General features: G+C 33.8%; 1 pseudogene; it reads left to right on the forward strand.

Moving 5' to 3' along the window:
• Nucleotides 1-11,153: 11,153 nt before the first annotated feature.
• LOC101721887 (wee1-like protein kinase 2 pseudogene) lies at nt 11,154-17,332 on the forward strand (annotated as a pseudogene).
• The last annotated feature ends 2,995 nt before the right edge of the window (nt 17,333-20,327 follow it).

Raw genomic sequence — 20,327 nt, forward strand, 5'->3', positions numbered from 1 at the left:
TCCAGTGACTATACTATTATGTAATTTTCTTGCATTTATAGTTATATTCAGTCTTCATAATATTTTGTGCTAAATTTCATCTTTGTTGGATTTACCATACCAATTATTTCTCCATTATATCTTGAATATTCAAATAAATTATCATTACTAATTTACTCCATTATGTCTGTCTTATGTGTTTTATTTTTTACCTCATTTATTCTTTCTTATTTTGTTTTTGTTTTTTTTTTTTTTGCTCTTCTCTTACCAATACATAATGACATTTTGTGGCTAAAATTGCAATCTCTGAAACTAACCTGCTCAGAACTCTGTCTGAATATAGAAAATTTTGTGTTCTTGTGTATGTTTTTCAGTCCCTGTGTCTCAGATTCTTCATTGGAAAAATGAGATTATTAATAAATAAGGCTCAAACTGTAGTTTGAAAAGTTGTTATACTAATCTGTTGTTATACTATACATTCAAATATTAATTAAAATAATATTTTCAAATGTGATATTTAATATTTTACCATTTAATCATTAATGCTCTATTATGTATTCATCTAATTCTAAAATTCTTAGAAATATTAACTGGTCTACATCTACATATTTGGAGATGTAATAATTTATTTTTTCCTTTATTTTTTAGACTTTTGAATTTCCACTCTATACCCATCAATTGGCTGGCTTCTGCACTGTTTAGAAGTGTTTTGTTTCTTCTTTATATACACATGCACTCCACTTTTTTTGTGTGCTTGTTTTTAGTCTACATTTTATTATGTTTCAAACATTTTAGATAATAAGGTTTCAGTTTCCTAGAACAGTGTTCTGCTCTTTATGGCCTAATATAGGCAAACATACATAAATATTTTGCACGTTCTTGAAAAGAACATATCTTACCTTCTTTGAACTGATAAATGGCATTGTCAAACACTACATACATAGGCATTTTTGACATTTCTTTATGTAAATCTGTGATAAAGTTCTTAAGTAGAATAATAGTTTTGCCAATTTCCCCTTAAAATCCTGTCAATATACTGCTATGCATTTTTCAGTTGAAGTAATATATAAGGTGAAAAATCATTGTACCCTATGATTGCTGCTTCCTAATGAGCATGAATTCATTTTTAGCATCTTATTCTGTCTCTCACTGAGCTACTTCTCATAATTTTTGACCTATTGTTGTTTTTTAATTGAATGATTTGCCTATTTTGTTTTTCCCTGTTTTTCCTTTTCCTAGTTTGGATGTTATAATCTCTATTGTTATTTATTTAATAGTAATTCTAAAATTTTTGTGCACGTATTTAATAGAGTTAAAATTTGTGTTTTATGAACATGTTTAAGTTTATATGTATTTATGAACAAATGTGTATAATCTCTTTAGGAAAATAGAAGAAATTTAGAACTTTATGTATGGGAACACTCCTTTCATTTTATATTGTTCTATTTTTCCTATACCCTTCACATTAATCATGTTATACTCACTTTCTTGTCACCAAAGACAAAACATCTGACACCCACAATTTAAAGGAGCAGCTTATTATAGCTTACTGTTTTAGAAGTTTTAGTCCATAGTTAACAGGCTCAAACTCAGAAATAACATAGTGGATCAGCCTGCCATGGACACAACACAGTGGACGAGAAGCAGAGAGAGAAGAGAGCAGCCAGGTAGGGAGATATACTCTTCCAGGTCAGGTTCCAAGTGACCCCCATCCAATCAGGCCACACTTCTTCAAAGCAAGTTAGCTATAGGGCCCTCATGATCGAACATTTTCAATCTAAACCATAACATTCTGCCTTTGGCCCCCAAAGCACTTGTGTCTATTTCTTTATATAAAATGTATTTAATCTGTCTCTGAGTCAGCAAATTTTTAAAAATATCAACATCGCTAAAGAGTCTAAATCCAAAGTCTTATCTGAGACTTACCTATAAGGCCCTGTAAAAGTCAGATAGAAAGTTAAACATTTTTAATATACAATGGCACAAGGTAAATATTCTCATTCCAAAAAAAGATGGATAGGAGAAAGAAAGCAATTTATTGAAAACAATACTAAAACCAAACAGGGAAAACATTAAATCCTGTAGCTCCATGTCCACCACATGGAGAAATTTGTGGCAAGATATAAGCTCTAAATGTCTTGAGCAGGCCAACCACTATGGCATTCCAGATTGTAGCCCTGAAGATTTCTCTCTTGGGCTGGGTTTTGCTTACTGCTTGAAGCTTTCCTCAGCAGATTATTTCATGTTCCTGGAATCTCTAACCTCCTGAAATCTCCAATGCACTTTTGGCTTCATCATACAACTTCGTACATTACCTTTTCAAGGGCACACTATCTATCCTGCTAGGCCTTCTTGTGAAATCTGACTGAAAGCCTGCACTAGTCTATAACTTATGCATTCTATATGCCTATAAACCAGAACCACATGCATGATCTCAAGGTCTGTTGCCACCTCAAGCAGTAGCCAGGGCCCCTAGAATAATGGTTGCAGAGGGCTCCAAGTCCCCAGATGGCTAAGCACTGTGAACTAAATCCTGCAGACCAATTTTTTCTGAAGCCTCCTCTCAGAACCCTTCCAGGAGATCCCTTATCCAAGCACTCTTTCACTTTTACACATTTAAGCTTAATCTTGCTGATTCCTGAGATGCCACCAAGTTCAGTTTATAACATTTTAGGGACTCTCTCACCAGTTTCTTAAATCTTTCTGAACCCTTCTCTCTAACAAGACTTAAAGGCTTCTGAAACACATGATCAAGAATATTCACAGCAAGGAACCCATTCCTAGTATCAAAATCTGTTGTAATCACTTATCTATTGCCTAGGACAAAATACCAACACTTAGAGATATATTTATTTTTAGCTCATAGTTGCAGATGTTTCAGCCCATAGTTTCCAGGCTCAAACCCACAAACAACATGAGAGACCAGCCTGACATTTAGAAATACTGCTCACATCACAGTAGCTAGAAAGCAGAGAATGAAGAGAAGAGCCAGATAGGGAAATATACCTTTCCAGGTCATGTCCCCAGGGATCTACATCTAACCAGCCCCCACCTCTTAATAGTCAGTCAGCTACAGGCCCTATGTGATATAGTCACCTTCCAAAAGCCCCACCTCTGAACACATGAGCCTTGGGGGACATTCTCTTCTAAACTATGACAAGTCACTCTTATGGTCTTTGTTATTAGTATACAGTGAGAAAGCTTATCTATGTTATTAAATTTTACAGTTTCTCTCTGTCATATCTTGCATACTAGCTCTTCCTTCTGAATTAAAAAGTCTTCTTCCATAAGAAAACCTTTTAGAAATTTCTCCTGTGATGTGCTATTACAGGTAAATACTTTCAATTTTGTGCTTAAAATTTGTTCATTTGACAACCTGTGTTTAAATTTCTATCTTGACACACGTTTACTTTCCAATTTGAAACATACTTTCATCCATGCTTGGGCATGTTAGTAAAAAAATCTATAGTTTATCCAGTTGATATTAATTTGTACATAGCCTGTGTTTTCTGACCTCTACTTATTTATAGTATTTTATCTTTGTCTTTTGAGTTCTACTTTTTCACTACTGTTTCTAGGTGTAGAGCTGTAATCATTCAACTTACTTGGATTTGATTATGCTTTCTTCAATTGAGAATTCATGTCCTCAATGCTAGAAAACTCTCAGCTCTTACAATATTTTAAATAGTACCTTTCTCCATACAAAGATATTGTTTTATTCTGTAATTATAATTGTACTTAAGTGGAGCACCCTGACCATAAATCTCAATCTCTTCATATTTTTCCATCATCTTTTTTGCAGAGTGTGTATTCTTAGCAATGTATTTATACATAATTCCTGTTTACTAAATCTCTTTACATTATTAATCTTGGGTTAAAAGATTCACTGAGTATTTTTCAATTATTGTGTTTTCATTGCTCATCTTTCTTAATCTCCTCTGTCTTTTAAAATAAAGTATATTACTTTTTTCTAACATTTCCTATTTGTCTTTTATTTATACTAATAACTTTCAATTTAATTTATATTCTCTACTTTTTATTCTATTGTTTAAAATTCTTGAAAATCTCATCTCTCTGTTTATTTTTTTTTAAACACAAAGTAACTTATGTTCTAATATTTTTTGAATCTTGAATTTTGAGCCTTTACTTAATAGTGATTTATTTGTGTGTATCCTACAGGTCTGAACTGTGGTTAGTTTGTACGATACATAGTTTTTATTTGGTTCTCCCATACAGAGAACACACAATAGGCCTCCTAAACCCTAAGTTTATTTTATAACGATATCTTGGCTGTTAGTTTTCCAGACAATGTGGTTGATAGAAATTTGAGAAGCAAATTCATTAGAGAAAGTCTATTGTTCTGAATATTCAAAGTTGGTGATTTTTTAACTTTCCTTTCAAGAAAAACAAAATATTACCTTGACTTATCATTGTGCTTGTGGAGTTTCACTGATTTTGTAAATCTTTGATTGTTCTTAATACATGTAAGAATATGTTTACATAACTCCCCACACTCCTTAGACTAAATTTTTTCTCCTAGGCTAGCAAAGAAAATAGTAACAAAACCACTCAATTCCTGAAAGCAACAAAAATGCTTTCAGCATCCTTGCCAGCTACCATACTGGTTTTTTAGAAGTCTCTTTTTGATGATCCAGAGAATTTTGCCTAGTTTGTTGTAAAAAAAAAAAAAAATCAGTGCTTTAAAAATTATATTTGTTATGCTTTTTCCAGGTCAATCATAATGGCTTTATTTATTTAGTCAATCTTTGTGTTTCAGCAATCAAAATCAATATATTACTTTTTGAACTAAGAAAGATGCTAATTTTTTAAAATATAAATCATAACGTATAGTGAATTCTTCAATTTAAACAGACTAAAGTCTTAAAATCTTTTGGACTTTTCTATGTCCAACTAATATATATATATATATAATTATATATTTATTATATTATATATATGATTATATAATTGTTTTGGAAAACAAAAATCTTAATTAATACCAAAGTTAAATCTTCCAATAGCAACTATAGTAGTATGGACAATCTTTAAAAACTCTACTAATATATGTTGAAAATACAGAGAAAATCATTGTAATCATTCTCTGATAAAAATAAATTCTACCTATGAAAGAATATGTACACAGAAATTGCCTTCCAATATAGACAGAAAACAAAATTACTCTTTGAGCAAGAGATAGTGCAAGAGTGTGACAGTGATAGGCAGCCTATGATTGCCCCAGTTACAGCCTGGATATATTTCTACATCACTGTAGAAGGAAGAGGAACCCAAATAAAATCCAGCAATTTCCATGGGCGAAGGGGACAGAGACTGTAATTTTGTGAAATCTACATAGAATCATGGTACATAATAACAGAGAAGAGATGTACAGAGAAAGAAATGTGGAATTTTGCTAAGGAGTGTGCTAAATATTTGTCTAACTGCTTCTCTGAGCAAACTTGAAGTGAAATTCCATTAGGATCATGACTCCTGAGAAGAGCTAGGGTAAGGAATTATTGGAGAATGATTAGGAATAATTTACTAAGCAGGAGTCAGAGAACAAGGACCTCATAAAAACTGGGGACATAGAGAACTTGAAAGCTAATTATCTTCATACTGATACTAAATTTAACTGTAAAGGCAGTTATAGACCACTAATAAAATTTAAAAGCAAGGTACACATTATTCAAATCATTTCTACACTTAATCTGGCAGAACAAAGCCCAACACCCAATGAAGTATAATTTATCCTAAGCAAAAATTATTATATATGCAAAAAATCAGAAAAACATGATTTATTATCCATTAAAAATAATGAATAGAAAGAGACCAGAAATAATATAGACAACAGGATTTGAAGATGAAAAACCTTTAAACATTGATTGTTAAAATTATATATTTAATCCTCAATAATATCCATAAAAGCGTAAGTATAACCTGTACAGAAATGGAAGATTAAAAAAGCAGAACTCTCAGAGATGAAAATGGTAATATCTAAGCCAAAAGAAAAATGTATGGGATAAATAACAGGTCTGACATTGCAAGACAAAGGATTAATTAATTAAGAATATGGAATTTGATATTTTCAAGATCAATCCAATTGCTAATTTTTTTTTAAATCCGTGCAGTCTTACATAAGTGTATTTGGAGTGCAGAAAGAACATAACTGGAAAAATATTGAAGTAAAAAGATAAAAAATTGATAAAATTATGAACATGTAGAGCTAACAATCACAACGGTGCTTAAATCATATAAACCTAAAGAATATCATAAAAAGCATAATCTAATAAATTGCTAGAAACCAGTGATAAAGTCTTCAGAGGAGCCAGAGAAAAATGATACACCAGGTAGAGGGGAACAAATATAAAAATTTCACATTATCTTCATAATAAATTGTTTGAATCCAGTGACATCTTTAAAGTGCTAGAGAAAAAACTTAACATAGATTTCTATCAGCAGCAAAAAAAGTATTCAAAATAAACGTAAAATAAGATTTCAGTGACATCCAGTGCAGCATTGTTGTGACTTCCCCGCCCATTTAGAAAATGAGGGCATTTAGAAAATGGCTATTGTTTCAAGTGGGCTGGAAACAGCTTCCTTCCATCTCAGTTTTGAGCATGGAAGTTCCTGAGCTTTGAGCTGAGCTAGAACATTCTGAGTATGCTGGCCAGGGCTAAAACTTTCTTCAAATTTTCCCAGAAGGTAAGAGTAGCTTCTAGTTCCCCAAGCTGATTAAGAAAACATTGGAGGAGCATTTAGGAACTAAGAAAGCCCTTTCAGGGCTGAGTTCCACCCTGAGTTATCTGGGCTCTTAAAAGAGCTTATAAAACTTACAAGACACTCCTTCAGGTCACTGGCAGACCTGTTGAGCCTCAATTTAGAGCAACATTGCTTTTCAGTTTCAGAGCCAAAACAGGAAATTCTGAGGCTATTTCACAAGAGGTTCTTTCTCCAGGATTTCTTTGAAAGCAGTAGCTATTCCCTAGGTTCTTCAAAAACTTTAGAAAATTATATGGCAACTTCGGAAGCCCAAAGACACACCCTCTGCATTTTTTTAGGTAAACATAGGAGGCAGTTAGGACTTCTGAGGTACTTGTGCATTTATTGAAGGCTCAAGCAGGTCAAGGTTGTATAACAATTTGAAGATAGGCTGAAATACGTTTATAATCTATACCGCATATCCTGAAGCAGGCCCTTTTTAAGTTTTTTATAACTTATTAGAATAAACTAGGAGATTTTTTAAATAGAAATACATATTCTAGGTTTGAACAAATAAATAAATGAATTAGAAATTATGTACTACAATTCCTCAAGGCTAGAGAATAGTTGCACATAGCAATACTGAACATTTCAGATGAACTCAGCTTAAAGTCAGAGATACCAGAATGGCCTCACTTTCATGAGAAGCATTCTAAGCAGAGTTTTGTTTTGGTTCACAGTTTCAGAAGCTTCAGTCCATGATAAATGCTATTAGAAGAGGAGCCTTTGGGATGTCAGGTATTTGTCCTAGTGACAATGAAGTGACTAAAGCAATAGTTAAATGCCATGTGGCATTCTGATTTAGACCCTGGATCAGCAAAAACACATTAATAGAAAAATCAATTAGCCACAAGTAGTCTATACTTCATATTTTTGTTTTGTTTTGTTTTGTTTTTGAGGCAGGGTCTAGCTATGTTGTCTAGGCTGAACTAGAACTCTCAACTCTCCTGCCTCCACCTTCCAAGTTGCTGAGATTATGGGTGTGTGCCACCATGTCCAGTTTAAATGGTGTTATTATAATTTAATTTCATAGTATCAACAAATATGACAAGGTGATATAAAATATGAAAATTAGAGAAGTTTGAAGAATAATACAGTGGAACTCTGATAAACTTTTTTATAAATGTAAAATTATTCTTAAATAAAATTTAAAAGTACACATATGACAGTATAAAGGAAATTAATAGTCACAAACTGGGAGAAAATATTTACAGAAGACATGTATAATAAAGTAGAGATATAGAAAAATCATTTACAACAATAATAAATTCTAACAAGACACTTTCCAATAAAATCTACACAAAATATTAGAACAGATATTTTGTTAAAGAAGACATATGGATGAAAAATAAGCCCATAAATATCTCTTAAGGAAAATGCAAATTAAAATGATGAGATTACAGTACATACTATAGTAGCTAAGTTTAATAAAGTTTATAATACTAAGTGTTGCCTATATGTAGCAATTGGAGTGCCAATATATTGCTTTTAGTAATGCAAAATGTTATACAATCTTTTGGAAACAGTTTAATATCTTTATATAAAAGTGTGGGCAATCATAATATGACTCATAGCTGACTTGTGGACTAGAGGAAAAATAAAATTCTTTTTATGCAAAAAATTATATTTATATTTCCATGACAATTTTATTCATAACAAATGAAAACTAGAAATAACCCAGTTGTATACTGACTGGTGAATGATGAATGGGCAAATAAATCATAGTAATCATAGTGTATCCTTACAACTTAATAGTGTTCATGAGAAGATGGACAAAGCATTAATACGATGTGAAATGATTCACAAAGCCATTATGCTGAATGAAAATGAGATACAAATGTGCTGAGGTAACTCCATTTATACAGAATTCTAGGAGGCGCAAAGCTCTAGTAGCAGAAAGAAGGGTTAAGGAAATATTCTATGTCATTATTGTGGCAAGAATTACATGACTGAATGCAATATTCAAGAACTGTGTGCTTAAGTTAGTAAATTTTATTATGTATATAGTTACTTCAATGAAACTTTTAAAAAATGTCTGGGTTCTGGGTTTTGGGGCTTCTCTGGAAGGAAAGACAAATCTTTCTTCCTCTCTGTAGTTATTTTATGCCAGGTTACAGAGGGGAAAAAAAAACCCTCTTTGTTTATAGAAGGTGTTTTTACTTCTTTTAAAACTATTGAAAGAGAGGTCTCCTTTGAGGCGACCTTCTACATTTTGGAGAGCCTAACACCTATGGCAATAGGAAAACAACTTTAGCTCCAAAAATTCACAAGAATAGTAGTGTACTTGAAAATGATATTCTAAAAGGAAAAAAATCAGCTGAATTTTCTTATGTTCATCCCAAATCTGAGAAACATAATTCTAAATTTTCAGAGCTATAACTTTTGCTGAATTTAAAAGCTAAATAATCTAAACACATTTTATAAAGACAATGTATTCTTCCTAACACATACAAACAAGTTTCTTTTCATGTGGAGATATATACAAACTTCCCTACTGTCACTTTTATCCTTATCATTTTACTGTTGCTTTAAAATGTCGGTAATTAGAGGACATGTCCAATACCTATCTTACTTTGATGTCTAAACTACTAGACACTATATTATTGTCAAAAACAAACAAAATGAGATATAAAAGTATTTTTTGAACTAATTTGAAAATCTCTCTTTCCCTCTGTTTCTCTCTCTCTCTCTCTCTTACACAAACACACACACACACATACCTTTTAGTGTTTTGGGTCAGTTCATGTTAGCAGAAATGTTATAGAATCTGGTAGATTAGTTTGTTTTTGTTAAATTACAAATGATTTCTAGCTAAGACAATTGTATTGATGGGTTTGCCTAATTACAAAATATCCCAGGAATAGCACAGAACCATCTTATAATGTTGTTGTATTGAGACTAACCAATAATTGTACTCAACAAAGAGATGATACTTTTGGACAGTTGAGGAAAGTCAGACTAGCAAGTTTATTCCTGTATTACTCTTTAAAACTGAAGACTGATGTAAAATGTGAAATATCCTCTGCATAGCAAAGCTGAAAGTGTACTACCCTGAGAAGTACCTTTGCCACACCTTTCTACCATAAAGAATTAGATGCTCATCAGGAAAAAGCCTGAATCATGAGAGAAAACTTAAAGATAAAGCTATACAAAACGAACAACATCTGGTATCTTTCAAATCTCTGATCATAGTCATTTCTGAGAAGTGATGTTTTATGATTCCTAAAGTCTCATTAGGTATGTCATACATTCCTCTCTCTAGTTAGATTTCTACTATCTTCAATCAAAATGAATCCTATGTATTCTGATGAATGCTCTATTTTGCTATAACTAATTTTCTCTCCTTCATCTACTGTATTCACTGACTATATATAGTTCCTGAAACTGTATTATTGTTCATTTAGAGAAAGATTTCAAAAGCATAAGAATTTGTCACTCTTCATATTTTGGATTTTTAACACCTTCTGCAAGTTCATTGAAAGAAACATATTTTCAGCCTCTATAGATGGCCTAACATTTTGGTGAGAAATATTACTATAGTATATAAATATCAGTTATAAATCTTCAAAAGTTAAACACTGCTCAGCAATTTAAATCTTTCCCTATGTATCCAAAACTGAATGACTTTTTGCTTTAACCTTCCATTCCATTTTTTCCTTATATCAATATGATCATTTTAAACATAGTATTAGTTAGGGTTCACTGGAGGAGAATGTTAAATAGGCTTACAGTGATCTCCTATGAGATCATGGAGGGAAGAATGTAAAAGGGCCTCCTGAATGATGGCAAGCTGGAGGATCCAGTGGAAGGCCTGGTGCTCACTGTAGAGTCTAGTGCAAGTTTATGTCAGAAAGCTGAAAGTTCTGCTTTGGAAAGCTGAGCAGTCTGCACTAGAAGGCTAAAGGAACCACGGACAAACATCCAACAGCAGTGGTGAAGACCGGAGCTCCTCTGAACGAGCAAAGGAAACACTTCCTTCTTCTTTCCCTTTTTAGTCCATCCAGGCTACAAGCCTATTGGTGGTGTCACCCACACGTGGAGTGGATCTGCACTCCTCAGGTGGAGCCTACATGTCAATTATCCACGCCCACCCACAACTGTGCTCTAGTAATAGGCTAGGCATTTGTGAATCCATTTCAGTTAATATACCATAATTAACAATCATATACACTTACAGTGGAACCCTGAAATTCACTGGCAATATGTTCCTAGAGCACTCACAAATTGCAAAAAACTGTGAATTTCAGATGTGTTCAGAAAAATGTCTCCCACTGTTATGTAACTTAATTTAATAAAATACTTATTAATAAAATCTTAGAAGGCACAAGGCATTTTGGCAGTATCTTAGGGATCTTAGGCTTTAAGAACGAAATTGAGAATACTCGAGATAGCTACACCTGGTACAGCAACCTGTTAAGATGTGGAAATCCTGGTGCATCTGCCAGAGATGGATTACAGGGCAGCAACAAAGCCAGCATGGAGAACTGAATAACGTTTCTGAGTTGGCTGCTTGCAAACCTCCCGCCAAAAAATCATTTGAGGAGGATATTCAAGGTTTCTCTGAAATTGAGGGGCTTTCCGTGTACAGAGAGCAATTACTAGTTAGGTTCCAAGGAAAAATCCATGAATGACTAAGGCCATGAACTCTGAACTGTGACTGCAGGGGTATACTGTATTCAGAAAATATTTGCTAGAAAGGAATATCAGTTTCCACTGTTTCAAATTTGGATTCCTTAGCCAGATTCATTTTACTTGGAAGCTGAATCATGTTATAAAACACCCAGCATCTTTACAATAATTGAATTAATCAGGACCAGACTGAGTCAGAATCATCAAACAATTTACTGTGAGAGAAATGAGGAAAATCAACCTCTTCTGTTCAAGAAAGCTTATAAATTAGAATAAGCAGTCTTCCAAAATTCTCAAAGTAGTGCTAGCCTGAAAACCAATATTTAAAATTTCAACGTTAAAGCTTAATTATATGTGGAACTATTAAATCTTTCTATATTATGGAAAATCTTTTCCCTTTATAGAAGAAAGCATTTTTTAAAAGTTCATGTTAAGTGCAGATTCCATTTGAATTTCTTGGTAGCTGCTATGTAAATATTTGGAGGGCTACATCATTGTTCTTTGTACATAAAGATAATGGATATTTCATTGCCTTGCTTGGTCAAAAACACTGGTATGAGAAGTTTTTTAAATATTATTAAAATTTTATCACCAAATATTGCCTTGACATTTGTGGCCTCAGATATATGCTCCAATTTCAATCAAGAATGGGTGAAAAATATCTGGGACTTTGAACCTTCAACTGACCCAGAAAAGAACTAGAGTTCAGAGAAGAGGCCACCACACAAATATTTTAAAATGTTCCAAAGTAATTACCTTGGCTGAAGAATGTTAAAAACACAGTGGAAACACAGGTGATAGAGAACTTCTAAATCTATGGGTTCCTGGTATTAAAAACAACAACAACAAAACTTTAGGGAAAGTAGGAAATTTCATCCAGTTTTAGGATCAATTAGAGTTTTTAGGAAAAATAAGTTAATAAAGTGTGTATTAGTCAGATTTCTTCAGAGAAATGGAATCAACAGAATAGGTACAGAGACATATAAAAGGAGATATGTTATGAAAATTGCTTCATGCAATTATGGAGATGCAGAAATTCCACAGTGTGTTGTTTACAAGCTGGAGAACTAGGAAAGTCACTGGTCTAATTCAGTTTGAAGCCAAAGCCTCAGAAGCAGGCCATGACCCAGCTTAAGAAGGAAGAGTTTGCCCTTTTCCTTCACTAAGTTCTACTGTAAACCTCAAGGCATGTATGAAGCCCCCCCTCTCTGACACAGGCAGCCAGGATAGCTCTTCCCTCTCGGTTTGCTGGCCTGAATGACAATCATATGGAAGCGCCCTACAGACACACTGAGAAGTGCACTTTACTGATCTGTTAGCCATTTTTATTCCAGTCATGTTGACAGTCATAATTAATTATAATTAACACAATCATAATTAACACTAAAATTTATGCCACTTCCATCTTGTTTTAATTACTGTAGACATGCAATAAATTTTGAAATCAGGAAATATGATGCATCTAGCTTTGTTCTTCTCTCTCAAAATCACTTTGACTAGTCTAGGATTTTTATGAGTTTATGTCCTTCTGGCTCCAATCCATACTTGCTTTTCCTATTTCTAGAAAATATCCCAGTGAAATTTGGATAAGTATAGCATTGAATCTCTAGATCACATTAGGTAGAATAAACATTTTCACAATATTAAGTCTAGTAATTCATGAAGATGGGCTATCTTTTCATTTTTTGTATCTTCTTTAATATCTTTTATCCACTTTTTTGGAATTTAGCACATAATTGTTTCATCTCTTTATTTAAGTTTCTTATTAATTATTTTTGAGGTTTTGAACTGAGAAACTAATTATTTTTGAAGTGAGATATTTAAATTTTTTCTTTCTGGATGGTTCACAGTGATTATACAAAAACAATTAATTTTTGTATGTTTGTTTTCTATCCTGCCAATTTAGCAAATTTATTGTTATTTCTAATAGTTATTTTAATGCAAGTTGTAGGACTTTCTGAATAAGAAAGAGTCTCCAAAAAAGAATTATGACTGACCACCAGTCGCTTCTCATCACTAAACACAGGAGATACACAAATCAAACCACATGGCAATATCACCTCATGCTTACCAAGATTATCAAAATGATAGTGCCTATTACAATACAAGTCCCACATCTCACTTTCTGAGACTAGAACCAGTAAACCTACGTATAAAAAGAAGGACAAAAAGAAAAAAAGAAATGGTAAAGAAGAAAACAAAGGTCTTAAAATTTATTCAGTATAATATAATCTAGAAAAATGGGGAGTTAGGGTCCACCTATGCTTGCCTTTATTTTTCTCTCTATTTTTCTAGAGCTTTAAATTTCACTTTGCCTGTTTTTTTACTTTGAAAAGGTTTCTTATTTGTAGTACTTCTCCCTGACTCTTTCTACAAGTCTATCCCTTGGACATCTTACTTTGTGTTTTAGTTCTCTTTCAAGGAAAGATTCAAAGTGGCTGATGATGGGCTTTCTTCTGCTTTCCCAATAGACCTCAGACTCAAACCCCTTTTCATAAATAAACTCGCATCTTTGATTTTACTTTCACTAGCATCAACTAGGCTTATCTTGACTTAATAGCTTCTATACTAACATATCTGTCAACAGATTCATCAAGAATCTCTGTAATTAATAGGCTTATGCTAGTGTTCATGGTACAATTGTAAAACTACAATTAACACTTCAGTATATAATTAATACTAACGTTTCAACCATATATTACAGCTGACAAATTTCTGATTAAATAAATGAACTGAATTCAACAAACATTTATCTACAACTCTAGTAATTCGATGAAGATGGTGGAACAATGACAAACTAATTCCCAAGGGAAACTTGCAGTCTCTTGATAATAACAAAAAATACAGTGAGGTATGTTTTGATTTAATGATGGTGAGACACTACCATGTATGTTACATAAAATGTAATATGCATATAATGATATGTTTTATTGTCTTCAATTTGTTTAATCCAGGATTTGGAAAATGTTTTTGTTTAAAGAGATAGATAATACAAATTTTGAACTTTGTACTTTGTGCCATAGGTGTTCAACATTTTTCCTATTATACTGTGTAAACAAGCCTCTATAATACATAAAAGAATGGGTGTGACTGTGTTCAAATAAATTTTAATTAAACAAACTCAGATAGCTGAATTTACCCCTCAGGTTGTGTTTTACAACTCCTAGTTTTTGTTTTGTAGTGTTTTGTTTTGTGGTGCTAGGAATTGAACTCATACCCTTGTACATGTGGCAAGCTCTCTGCCAGGGGCATACCTGTACTCCTTATTTATATTTAATTTTGAAACACTAAATTTTCCAGCTTGACTTCAACCTTGTGATCCTGCATAGCTAGGTTTGCAGTTGAGCACCACCCACCCAGCCCAATTCCTTATTTAGTGAACATGCTTTGATGTACACATATATAGATATACATATGAAAAAACTTTTTAAAATTTTTCTATCCTTTGTATAATAGATATTGAAAGTATAACAAACTTTGCATAATGTATATCAAATTATCTTCACAATATAATGTTTCAGGATACATTTATCACATATTCTGTGTTACATGAAGGAAAAGGAAATGGAGGGAAAAAACATTTATTAATATGAACTTCTTTCTGCAAAGCTTAGTTTCAAACTGGTTACACTAGTTTCCTAGGGCTAGTATAAAAATTAATTGTAAATCTGATGCCTTTATAGAACACAAACTTCTTCATCATGGTTGTGGAGACTAAAAGCTTGAAATCGAGGTGTCACTAAGGCTAATTCATTTTAAAGACTCTAGAGAAGAATTATTTTTACTTCTTCCTGGCTCCTTTTGTCTCTCATAAATCATTAGCATTTCTGGGTTTACTGCAGGTGCTATAGCCTAATCATTTTCAAATCTGTAGTCTCTGTATCCCTTCTATGAGAACACAATCCTTAGAGTTAGGCTCACCTTGAATCTGAATGATTTGATCTTGAAGTCATTAACAGTTAACATCTACAAAGACCTTATTTCCAAATCAGGTCATATTTTGAGGTTCTGTCTGATTGGGGGGCATTATTCATTTAACTATATTATCCATTATTTGTGCTTGCTTTGATTTTTATTCAAGTGTATTCTAATGACTCTTGGAATTTCTTCCAAGTAGGACTATACTTCTTTTAACTCACTTTTAAAAAATAGAGTTTAAAGACTTTATCAATTTGTTTTTCTTGAGAAACATACAACCATTGAATATATTAAAAGAATCAGGGGTTTAAATAAAAATAGGGTAAACATAAATGTAGAAGGGGGTGATCTTCATGATAAAAACCCTGAAGAAAACAAGTTCAGAAGAACTGTGCCTGAATATGATAAGAGCTATTTATGACAAACCAGTAGACAGCATCATACTAAGTGGGGAAAAACTAAAAGCATTTCCCTTGAAATAAGGAGCAAGACAAGGATGCTCACTATCAACATAGTGCTTGAAACATTAGCCAGAGCAATTAGGCAAGAGAAAGAAATTAAAGGGGTACATATAGGAAAGGAGAACTCAAATTATCATTATTTACAAATGACATGATATTCTACATAGAATACCCAAAGAACTCCAGTAAAAAACTCTTAGAATTAGAAACCAACTTCAATAATCTAGCAGGATACAAGTTCAACACACAAAAATCATTAGCATTTAGGTATACCACCAGTGAACAAGATGAAAAGGTAATTATCAAAACAGTAATATTCACAAAAAACAAGAACATGATCTATCTCCTCAGTCTTCATTGAGAGGAGGAAATGGTGAAGGGGCTGATGAAGAGAAAGAAAATGGATAGAAAATGGTGACAAGCATAGTGAGGAAGCTGGTGCAGAGAAAGGCAAAGTACAATGAATGCTGCCTCCCAAGAAAAGTATTCTATGAGGAGTTAACATGGCTTCCAGCTACAAAAAGGAATTCTTAGAGCTAGAAAAAATTGGAGGTGCGGAATTTGGTACAGCCTACAAGTGCATTAAGAGGCTGGATGGATGTGTTTATGCAATAAAACACTCTACTAAACCTTTGGCACTGTTATAAAATGAGAATATGCCTTTGCATGAAGTTCATGCTCACGTAGTGCTTGGGCATCACCCCCATGTGGTACACTACTATTCCTCAAAGGGAAAAGATGACTATGTGATCATTCAGAATGAATACTGCAATGATGGCAGCTTGCAAGCTGCTATATCTGAAAATATGAAGTCTGGTAATCATTTCCAAGAGCCAAAGCTCAGAGACATCCTTTTGCAAATTTCCTTGGGGCTTAAGTACACCCATAACTCTGGCATGGTGTAACTGGACATCAAGCCAAGTAACATCTTCATTTGTCATAAGACACAAAGTGATTCTCCTGCAGTTCCAGAAGAGGTTGAAAATGAAATTGATTGGTTTCTCTCTGCCAGTGAAATATATAAAATCGGTGACCTGGGACATGTGATGTCAATAAGAAAACCCCAAGTGGAAGAAGAAGATGCTCGCTTCCTAGCTAAGATTTTGCAAGAGAATTACCGGAACCTTCCCAAAGCTGATATATTTGCCCTAGGATTAACAATTGCAGTGGCTGCAGGAACAGAGACTTTACTCTCCTGTGGCGTGGCGTGGCATCACATCTGCAAGGGTAACTTTCTGGACTTTCCTCAAGAGCTCACAGAAGATTTTCACAATTTTCTCAAGAATATGATCCACCCTGATCCAAGTGAGAAACTTTCTGCTGCAGCTCTGGTTAGAAGACAAGTTCTCCAGCCCTCCATGAAGACAACTGAGGAGCTCCAGCAGCAGCTAAACTTGGAAAAGTCTAAGATAACCACACTGGAAAGGGAACTGAGAGAAGTCCAACAGGGCCAGTCCTCCCAGAGAGATGTCCACCATGGTGACTTGGAGGTCTCTATGGGCCAAAAAACATCCAGTAGCACAAAACACCTGGTGGGAAGAAAGAATGTGAAGTCATCAAGCTTTTCCTCTGGGGAATCTTCCCCATAATAATTCACTTCACACCAGCCAACTTTATTCCATAAAACCTTCAGGAAAAGATTTTGATCACCTGACCTTCCTCTTACAAAATGGAAAAACTAATCCACTTGAAGGCCCAAGGATTTCAAAAGTCACTCTAAGTAACATTTAAGCCAAGAGCACAAAGCTACTAAAGTTTCTTATTAGCAATGGTCTCAGGTACAATAATTGGTAGCCACTTTTCTTCCCAATTGTTATATTCCTAGTGCTGCCTATCAACAATTTAAGTATTTCTTACATTTTCTGATGAATGAGAATACATGGGTGTCTGAACTGAAAGAATAAAATAGCCTTAGTGTTGTGCTGTTGCCAATTTCTCACCAAAGATCCCAGAAAGAAAGAAAATTTGGCTTGAGTTGAAGTAAGGCCTTAAAAGAAAATGTGCCTGGGTTTAGACAGTGCTTCCCATGTTATATGATACTATTCTTAAAGGAGAATTTCCAGCCTCTCTGAGCAACAGTTTTCTTAAGGTATTTTGTGAATGGAGGCAACCTTTCTGATATTGTATTTCTTGAATGGCTCCACCATTATATGAGGTGGGTAGAGATAAGACCACAAATAGCATGGATATGGGTAAACTTGTTACTAACTTTTGAACCAAAAGCACTGGAGATAGAGGACTCAAGGGAAAGTTGATGTGGCTGTTCTGTCTCAATTTGTTTTAACCCTATTGTGGCTGTTGATTGGCTTTAATTTTGTGGTTATCACCACTTTCTCTTGGTTTTAGCAGAATTTGGCTTTGTTTCCTGTGATTTTAAGCATATTTTTATTCAAATCCTTTTGGTGTTCATTTTAAAAGGTATAATATTTGTAAATAAAGGTTTTATCTTGTCCAAAGCTAAAAAAAAAAAGTAATATTCACACTAGCTTCAAGAAAAATAAAATATCGAGGATTTAACCTAACCAAGGAAGTGAAAGACCTCTAGGAAAAAACCTACAGTACTCTGAAGGAGACTGAAGGGAACATCACAAAATGCAAAGTTGTCCCCTCCTCCCAAACAGGCAGAACCAATATTGTAAAAATTGCCATACTTCCAAAACTGCTATACAGATTTAATGAGGTCCCAGTCAAAATACCAACTGCAGCACAATTTCAAGTTGGGGATTGTTATACCCCCTGCCATGTCTCTGTTGCCTAGAATTTCTTTTGCTATTCTAGGTCTCTTCTTTTTTTTTTTTTTTGTCTTTTTTTGGGGGGGTACTGGGGATTGAACTCAGGTCCTTGCGCTTGCGCAGCAGGCGGTGAAACCACTGAGCTAAATCCCCAGCCCCTCTAGGTCTCTCCTTATTCCAAATGAATTTTTGGATTGTTTTTTCTAGTTCTCTAAAATATACTGTTGGGATTTCAATCAGGATTGCATTGAATCTGTATAGCAGTTTTGGAAGTATGGCCATTTTCACTATATTGGTTCTTCCTACCCAGGAACAAGGTATGTCTTTACATTTTCTTATATCCTCTTTGATGTCTTTTTTCACAGTGTTGTGGTTCTCAATGCAGAGGTCTTTCATTTCCTCCATTAGATTGATTCCTAGATATTTCATTTTTTTTGAATGCTATTGTGAAAGGGATGGTTTCCCATATTTCTCTCTCAGTGAGTCTCTTATTTGTGTACAAGAAGGCTATTATTTTTTGAGTATTGACCTTCTATCCAGCTACTCTATTGCATCTAGTCTAGAAGTCTTTTGGTGGAGTTTTTGGGTCTTCAATGCAGAGTATCATATCATCAGCAAATAATGACAGTTTAACTTCTTCCTTTCCTATCTTTATTGCTTTTATTTCTTTCTCTTGTCTAATTCCTGTGGCTAATGTTTCCAAAACTATATTGAACAGGAGTGGTGACAGCAGACATCCTTATCTTGTTCCTGATTTTAGCCTGAAGGTTTTCAGTGTTTGACCATTTATTATGATGTTGGCTGTTGCTTTTTCATAGATAACCTTTATCAAGTTGAGATAAATACTATCTATTTATAATTTCTGCAGTTTTTATCATTAATTGGTGTTGAATTTTGTCAAATGCTTTTTCTGCAACTATTGAGGTGCTCATATGGTTTTTATCCTTGACTCTGTTAATACAGTATATTACACTTATTGATTTACCAGTGTTGAACCATCCTTGCACCTGTGGGATAAATCCTATTTGGTCAGGGTGTATGATCTTCTTGATGACCCTCTGCATTCTGTTTGCCAGTATCATTTTAAGGATTTTTGCTTCTATGTTCATTAGGGAGATTGGCCTGTAGTTCTTTATTTGGGTTGGGTCTTTCCCTGGTTTTGGAATCAAAGTAACACTTGCTTCCAGGAATGAATTTGGAAGCCTTGCTTCCCTTTCAAATTCATTGTAAAGTTTAAAGAGTGGTGGCAATAGTTCTTTTCTAAATGTCTTGTACAATTTAGCAGTGAAGCCATCAGGACCTGGGTTTTTTTGTTGTTAAATTTTTAATTACGTTTTCAATTTCACTGATTGTAATTTTGGTGTTTAGAATTGTGATAACTTCTTCATTCAACTTTGTTAATTCATATGTATCTAGAAATCTGTCCATTTCTTCTGTGTTTTCCATTTTATTAGAGTATAAATTCTTGAAGTAGGTATTGATGATCCTCTGGATTTCTGCTGGATCTGTTGTGACTTTGTTTTCTTTCTTAATTGCATGGATTTGAGCCTTTTCTTCCTTTTTTGTTTGATAAGGTTGGCTAAAGGTTTATCAATTTTATTTATTCTTTTGAACGACCAACTCTTCGATTCATTAAATTTTTGTATCATTCTCTTAGTCTCCATTGCATTGATTTCTACTCTGCTCTTTATAATTTCCTCCCTTGTGTGAGCTTTGGGTTTGTCTTGCTCTTCTTTTTCTAGGAGCTTAAGATTCAGCATTAGGTTGTTTATTTGAGCTCCCTCTGTTTTCCTACTTTGGGCATTTACAGTTACGAATTTCCCTCATAGAACTGCTTTCACCGTGTCCCATA

This window comes from Heterocephalus glaber, unplaced genomic scaffold (assembly GCF_053883595.1).
Source record: "Heterocephalus glaber isolate CG9 unplaced genomic scaffold, H.glaber_assembly_v1.0 deba00000546, whole genome shotgun sequence".
Classification (NCBI taxonomy): Eukaryota; Metazoa; Chordata; class Mammalia; order Rodentia; family Bathyergidae; genus Heterocephalus; species Heterocephalus glaber.